The sequence below is a fragment of the Dromiciops gliroides genome, chromosome 4, assembly GCF_019393635.1.
Source record: "Dromiciops gliroides isolate mDroGli1 chromosome 4, mDroGli1.pri, whole genome shotgun sequence".
In the NCBI taxonomy this organism is placed as follows: Eukaryota; Metazoa; Chordata; class Mammalia; order Microbiotheria; family Microbiotheriidae; genus Dromiciops; species Dromiciops gliroides.
This window is the reverse complement of record NC_057864.1, coordinates 351,664,279-351,672,744: the sequence shown is the minus strand read 5'-3', so window position 1 is coordinate 351,672,744 and position 8,466 is coordinate 351,664,279. Positions and strand designations below refer to the sequence as shown.

Sequence of the window (8,466 nt, the reverse complement as noted above, 5' to 3'; positions counted from 1 at the left end):
TGTAAGAAACGACGAGCAGGAGGAGTTCAGAGAAACCTGGAGGGTCTTGTGTGGGCTGATGATGAGTGAGATGAGCAGAACTAGAACATTGTACACAGTAACATCAACATTGAGTGTTGATCTACTGTGATGGACTATATTCTTCTCACCAATGCAATGGCACAGAAGAGTTCCAGGGAACCCATGATGGAAGAGGATCTCCAAATCCAGGAAAAAAAAAAAAGAACTGCGGGGTATAGATGCTGAATGAACCATACTATTTCTTTTGTTTTTGATGCTGTTGGGTTTTTTTTCTATTTTGAGGTTTTTTCATCATTGCTCTGATTTTTTTCTCTTATAACATGACTAATACAGAAATAGGATTAATGTTATGTGTATATATGTATGTATGTGTATGTATATATATATATATATATATATATATATATATATATAACCTATGTCAGATTACCTTCTGTCTAGGGGAGGGGGGAGGGAGGGAGAAAAATCTGAAATGGTAAAGCTTGTATAAACAAAAGTTGACAACTATCTTTACATGTAACGGAAAAAAAATAAAATACTTTATTAAAAAAAAAAAAGAAGTGACCTCCTGAATCCAGCCCAGTAATTCTGAACCATGGATTCATCTGGCAGTGATGCTGCTTTTGGAAGTGGACTTGGTAGGACAGATGATATGTACAAACAGTGATAAATCTGGATCCAAGCACTCCAGAGACTGAGATTATGAGATTATCTCACTTAGGAGAGAGTATGTCCTCCAAGGTATTTAAGGGAAATATTCGCACTTTTGTTCTTCTAATGTCTTCAAAATAAAAATCTATTTGTGAGAAATAATTGTTAAGAATTGGTTAAATGGGGGGCAGCTAGGTGGCACAGTGGATAAGGCGCCAGCCTTGGATTCAGGAGGACCTGAGTTTGAACCCAGCCTCAGATACTTATTAGCTGTGTGACCCTGGGCAAGTCACTTAACTCCCATTGCCCTGAAAAAAAAAAGGAAAAAAAATAATTGGTTAAATGGAACTGGGATGCTAATATTTGACACTTACAGTGAAGGAAACACAACTGGTAGGGGCTCAAGGCAATTGTTTTAGCAAAGAGGCACTCCAACCCCTCAGGGATACCCCTAGTATCCCAAGAAGGACAAGTAGTAAGTAACCTGCCCCTGGAATACTGAACCCAGAGCATACTCACTATAGTGATATTTGTGTAAATAGAGAGATATCAGTTGTGATGTGAAGATAGAAATGGCAACATTTGGCAACTGTTTCAATTTGGTGGGATGAGAGAGTGAGGTGAAGATAATGCCAAAATTACAAACTATGTAGATTGACAGAATGATGGCTTTTTCAAGAGTAATAAAGAAATTTGGAAGATGAATGAGTTTGAGATGAAAAACAATGAACTCTCTTTTGGACATGTTGAGTTTGAGTCTCTGGAACATCCAGTGTGACATGTCTAATAAACAATTGGTGATACAAGATTGAAGTTCAGGGGGAAGACCAGGGCTGTATGTTTAAATCTACGAGTTTTTAGCATAGAGATGATAATTAAACCCACAAGAGTATTTGAGGTTACTAAAAAAAAAAGAAGAGTAGGGGACATAGGTTAGCATGTTGAGGAACATCCCATATTTAGGGGGTATAATCTGGATGATGATTCAGAAAAGGAGACTGTGGGACATGTAGGTGGTGCAGTGGATAAAGCACCAGTCCTGGATTCAGGAGGACCTGAGTTCAAATCTGGCCTCAAAACACCTGATACTTACTAGCTGTGTGACCCTGGGCAAGACACTTAACTCTCATTGCCCTGCCCAGAAAAGGAGACTTAGAAGGAACATTTAGATGAATAGGAGAGCATAGTGTTGCAAAATCCTAGATAAAAGAAAATATCCATAAGAAGAAGGTGGTCAATGGTGTCAAATGAAGCATAAAGTTGGAGAAGGGTGAGGACTGAGAAAAGGCCATGAGATTTGGCAATTAAGAAATAACTGGTTAAAAAAAAACAAACCAAAAAACAAACATAAAAAAAAAAATTAAAGGGCGGCTAGGTGGCACAGTGGATAGAGCACCGACCCTGGATTCAGGAGTACCTGAGTTCAAATCCAGCCTCAGACACTTAACACTTACTAGCTGCGTGACCCTGGGCAAGTCACTTAACCCAATTGCCTCACTAAAAAAAAAAAATAAACAAAAACCAAACAAACAAAAAAGAAATAACTAGTAACTTTAGAGAGACCAATTCCAGTCAAAGAATGGGGTCATATTTTGTTTTGTTTTGTGTGGGGCAATGGGGGTTAGGTGACTTACCCAAGGTCACACAGCTAGTAAGTATCAAGTGACTGAGGCCGGATTTGAACTCAGGTACTCCTGAATCCAGGGCCGGTGCTTTATCCACTGCGCCACCTAGCTGCCCCAGAGGTCATATTTTTACAAAAATATTTATAACAGCTCTTTCTGTGGTGGTTAGGATTTGGAAATCAAAGGAATTCCTGTCAATTGGAGGATGGATAAACAAGCTCTGGTATATGATTGTAATGGAATATTATTGAGCTATAAGAAATGAAAAACAGGATGATTTCAGAAAGGCCTGGAAAGACTTATAGGAGGGAGGGATAGAATTTGGAATTCAAAACTTTACATAAAAATATTTATTAAAAAAAAAAAGAACGAGGTCCAAAACCAAATTGCAAAGGGTTGAAAAATGAATGAGGAGGCAAGAAGTGGATATTGTAAGTGTAAATTTAGCTGAGAAAGAGATATTATATCTATAGGATGATAGCTTAAGGCAATGGTAGCACTTAGTAAAGGGATTTTCTTTAAAGAATATGGGAGACAGGTATGTTTGAAGGTAGTAGGGAAAGAATCAATAGAGGTTGAAGGAGAGACAGAGACAGACAGAATTTAAGAAAGAATGAGGCTGTAATTGCAATCTTCTGGAGAAGACAAAAGGAGAAGGGATTAAAGGTACATATAAATTAGCTGGCCTTAATAAGTAAAAGGGCTACCTCATTATCAGAGGCTGGGGAGAAGGAGGAGCAGGGGATTTTTATCAATAAGTTTTAAGGGGAGAAATGGAGAAGAGGGGATTCACATCAAAAAACTAATTTTTGAGTAAAGGAGATAAGTTTCTCAGCTGAGGTGGGTGGAAAGTTTGAAAAGAGAAAATAAACTTTTGTGGACAATGCGGTAGGAAATCAATTAAAGAAGAATAAAGGAATCGACTTGCTGAAGTGAGACCCCATTGAGGTTGGATTACCTCCTCGAGCTCCATTCTGAAACACATCCCTTTTGACAAGGGATGAACAACTACATGATAAAGGACAGGCAGATTTTAGAGTGGAGGGCAATGTAGAGTGGAATTGGCCAGTTATGAGGTAAAGTTTTTTGTTTTTTGTTTTTTTTTTTGCGGGGCAGTGGGGGTTAAGTGACTTGCCCAAGGTCACACAGCTAGTAAGTGTCAAGTGTCTGAGGCCGGATTTGAACTCAGGAACTCCTGAATCCAGGGCCGGTGCTTTATCCACTGCGCCATCTAGCCGCCCCCATGAGGTAAAGTTTTGAAAGGGGGGGATTTAAGTTGGAACTGGGATAATGTCATGAGAAAATACTCATGAGAGGAGATATTGGAGGTCTCAAAGAGAAAAAAAGAATAGGCTTAGAAGTAGTTTCCTGTTGTATCTGGTTTTGCAGACATAAGTAGGTAGGTTTTCCCCTTCCCCTCAATTTTCAACTTCAAACTCTTTTGACCAACTTTCTAAGATTTTAACCAAATATATATTTTACCATGCCTTATTATTAGAAACATTTCATCACCGTTTCTCATTTCTGTATTTTAAACTCTGGTCCAGAAATCTGTTATCAGAAACCATCTTCTTAATAAGCTCTTCACTTCTCACATTTGTGGTCAAGAAAATACTAGTCTTTTTTTGTTTTTGTTTTTTGGTGAGGCAGTTGGGGTTAAGTGACTTGCCCAAGGTCACATAGCTAGTAAATGTCAAGTGTCTGAGGATGCATTTGAACTCAGGTCTTCTTGAATCCAGGGCCAGTGCTCTATCCACTGCACCACCTAGCTGCCCCGAAAATACTATTCTTAAGGTCTTGAGTTTCATGTGCAGATCTTATATCCATAGCAATGCTTTCTTGCTTGTGGTATCTTTTGTCCCCAAAACAAGGCTCGTATTCATTTTACAAAAATTTATTAAGTGCCTACTATATACAAGGGGACAGTTTGATAGTCACTGGACATAAGACAGATATAGCAAAAAAAAAAATGTTACCAAGTGCTATGGGTTTAGGACACAGGTCTGAGGTAACTTTCCTTGAGAAGACAGACACACCTTGAAGCAAGAGAAATAAGCCTATTAGGCATGGCTGCTGCCTGAATGGTGCCAGAGGGACAAAGATAGACAGAGAGATCAGTCATCTCACCCAACTTCTCCCTGCCCACCACCAGTGGGGGACATTCTACCCCCAGGTGATCACCCCCAATAATGGAACTTTCCACAGTCAGATGATCACCCCATCTGTTCCTCCACCATCTGTCCTCTATAAAAGCTATGGCCTTTCTCCTGTTCAGGGTGATAGGTATCTCAGAGAACCATGTCTCTGGAACTATCTCCCCATGAGAGAAGTTTGATTTCACTCTTGGTTTCATTTCTCTAGCACCTAAATAAAATATTAATTTATTCTAATTAGATTTGTTTGTGAGAGGGTGTAATTCTTTAAAGAGGAATTTCCAAGGACCCCCACACCAACCATTTCCCCTGTGACACAAGGAACCTACGATCTAGTAGGGGGTGAGAAGCACACAAATTATGATACAAGAAAGAGATCACTGCAATAGAGAAATTTAAGCAAAATAATATGGCAAATTTTAAGAATTTACTTATAATGAAAGTCACTACAACTGTTCCAAAACCTTTTAAAAGGAAATTAATAACTATGTAGAAAACACGACAAAGTTATATGGAGGGCTTAAGAACCTGACCTAAATTGACTGCAACAGCAGTTTTGTACAAAGTATCTGGGGTGTGCATAATCTGTGCATGTGTGAAAGCCTCTAGCCAAATCACTTAATGTTGTGTTTCTCTGAATATCATTGGGTTTAAGTGATTCTCCTTCCTTGGCTATTTACATGAAAAAGATGATCTTGGACTGACAATAGGGATTCACCTACTGATATTCCTCAATGTGAAAACCAATATGTCACATCTTGCTGTCTTCTCACATCCAGGATAGACTAATAATTCTGACATCCCTGCTCAGGTGTATTTTTGTCAAGCCTGGCCCTGTCCTGACACTTCCCTTGTCTCTTCTAGCTCCCTCCTCTCTATTTTTAGACTGTCAAAATGAGTTGATTTTCTGAAAAGAACAATGTGATTATCCAGGTGGGTAACATCTGGCCTGAATTTCTGAGAGATGCAAAATGTTCCTTTCACCTGCACAACTTCATATGAGTATTAAGCAAGCACAAGCCCTATTGATTGAGTCACATGATACATCCATTTAAAATTGTATATATTTTATGTTCTTTGCACTTGCACCTCAAGATGTAGCTTTAAATCACTTGGAGGGAGAAAAAACATTACAAATGCAATTAAATAGTCCAAGTTTTAATTATTAAGCTTCATATTCCAGTTAGATTTCATGTCTCTGAAAAAGAAATCATTTCCTATTTTTCTACTATCTCTGACCTTCAGTTTCAGATGAGATCAGCTGCTACATGAAATTTTTAGGGAATGTTATATAGCATTTTGAGCATACCACCCGTGTGATGAGTGAAGTCTTCATGTGTAACAGTCTCAGATGCCAGTTGTTGAGGAACACAGGAAAGCCTATTGAGGTATAATTTACACCTTTTATCCATATCTTTTGGGCTTGCTAAAAATATCATAGGGGTTTTGAACAAGAAGACAAACTTGAGAAGTTAAAAGAAGGTATCTGAGAACAAGATATGGATTTCTGGACCATAATTTGTATGAATAATAGCCAATGATGAAATAGGAGGTTGTATGCATATATACATGGATACATATATGTATGTGTGTGAATATCTATACCAATATACATACATACACTATATGTATAGAATATGTGTATGTCTTTGTATATATAAAGTCTAAGGGAATGAAGGTTCTACTTAATAAACCTCTCTCTTTGCTTTTATTTCTCATACTTATCATCTTAGAAAACTGTCACAGACGGCTTTACTAAGATGGTGTAGCCACTCCTGACATGGGGGAACCCAAGGAACTGAATGATGTCTGGTGCAAAATCCAAATAGAAATAGGATTCCCTAGAGATTATTCAGGTTCTTTTTTCACTTTGGGGGAAAAACATGTTTACAGAAAATATTCTTAGCAAGTTCTGGTTAAAAAATGACATGCTTGCACATCAAGTGAAGATGAATAGAAAATAGTCAACTTTACTTTTTTGGCATCAACAACTGAGACCAATTAGGATTAAGACCAAAGACAACAATCAGTAAGCCAACTTGTATAAAGTAAAATTTTTTTTTTACTTGGATATTTACTTGAAAAAGTAAAAGTTGTTGCATGTGGAAGGAACCACCCCCTTGGTATACACAGAAGAAGGAAATGTGTTTGCAGATGGACTTAATAATTAAGGGCAGTTGGGACTTGATGACACAGAAAACAGAACTACAGCACTTTAACTTCACTGAGGCCAGGGAACTTTTTATGTGGGGTGACAATTTTGAAGGATAAATTGGTCTAATAGATAAATCTAATGTGTCCCTTTCTCAAGTGTTCATTGGAAATGATCTATTTCCTGGATCTCTTATTGATATTACCATTAAGTCTTTGTAAAATTAGAGAATGAACTCTACACATTTGGAGAACCAGAGAATGGAAAATTAGGTCTGTTACCTGAGATCTGAAAAAGCACAGAATTCCCCAATTAGTTCTTGGAATTCCAGCAAAGGTGAATCAATTGATTTATGTTGAAACGTATACAGGAGCTTTAACAGAGGAAGAAGTATATCTATTTGACCTTGGACAATTTGGTCAACTGAGTCTTGGCAATTTTTTTTTTTTGTGAGGCGATGGGGGTTAAGTGACTTGCCCAGGGTCACACAGCTAGTAAGTGTTAAGTGTCTGAGGCCGGATTTGAACTCAGGTACTCCTGAATCCAGGGCCGGTGCTTTATCCACTGCGCCATCTAGCTGCCCCTTGGTAATTTTTTAAACTTAAGTACCAAAGGTTATTGAAAATCAGCAAAATCAGAAAATATATTAGATTGTATTGCAGAAAACCATTCAGCTTTAATATCAGATACAGGCCATATACATTTGGAGATGGCTGACAGGGAAAATTAGGACTGAACAGAAGAATTTTACCAATCAGTTTGTGCCCACATTGTAATCCATTTTTTTTTAGAATTTTTATTTTCCCAAATTACATGTAAAAACAAATTTTGACATCAATCTTTAAAAAAACTTCATGTTCCAAATTCTCTTTCCCACACCAAGAACTCAAGCAATTCAATATAAGTTATACATGAGTAGTCATGCAAAACATTTCTACATTAGCCAGATTCTGAAGAAAAACAGAGAAAAACTAAACTTCAGATAAAGGAACTAACAAAAAATTATGCTTCAATCTGTATTCAGATACCATCAGTTCTTTCTCTGTAGATGAATTGCATTTTCATAAGTCCTTCAGTGTTGTGTAATCCATTTTTAAAAAGATGTATAGTCTATCTGGTTGCTTGCAATAGATGCTACATTCTTTTTTTTTTTTTTTTTGGCCATTCTGGGGCTCAGAAAATCTAAAGAGATTACAGAAGAAAAAGTAAATTATACTGGTTTGACAGTAGTTTCTTCTCGAGGCAATGATCAGCCATCAGGAAACACATTGCATAGAACATTATTAGTAAAGTCATAGAAAAGAAAAAGGGAAAATTCACCAGAGCAGTTTGGTCAACTGATAAGAATACTACCCCCACTGGAAATTCCTTTCAAATCATCACTACATGCCTCCAGCAGTACAATCCCTCTCAGGTTCCCTATAAACAACTATCCTGATACAAATACAAGTAATGAAAATGACATTGTACAGTTAACTGAACCAGATGAACCAACTCAAGGGAAAGAAAGAGTTCTTCAGTAGCAAAGTCAGAGCATGAAAATTAGCCCAGAAGCCTTGGAGACACTACTGATGTCCTAAATATGACACAGATAATGAGCTTGAATCCCAAGGATCAATCTTTCCAGACTCTCACCAATTCAAAAACAAAAGGATTAAAAAAATTCAGATGAAGATACAGAGACATCAGAAACATCTAAATGACAGAAACAGAAGCTAATTATAAATATACACATAGAGGAACACAATGCAAAAGATGAAAGTGAACAACAACAAAAAAACCTGAGAACAGCAATGAAAGAGAAACAGAAAGAACTAATGATAACAAGACTGGAACTATTAAAAAAGAAGTAAAAATTGAGTGA

General features: G+C 37.3%; 1 pseudogene; it reads left to right on the top strand.

Annotated features, from left to right (window-relative positions):
- Positions 1–616: 616 nt before the first annotated feature.
- On the top strand, positions 617–8,260 carry LOC122755116 (annotated as a pseudogene).
- The last annotated feature ends 206 nt before the right edge of the window (positions 8,261–8,466 follow it).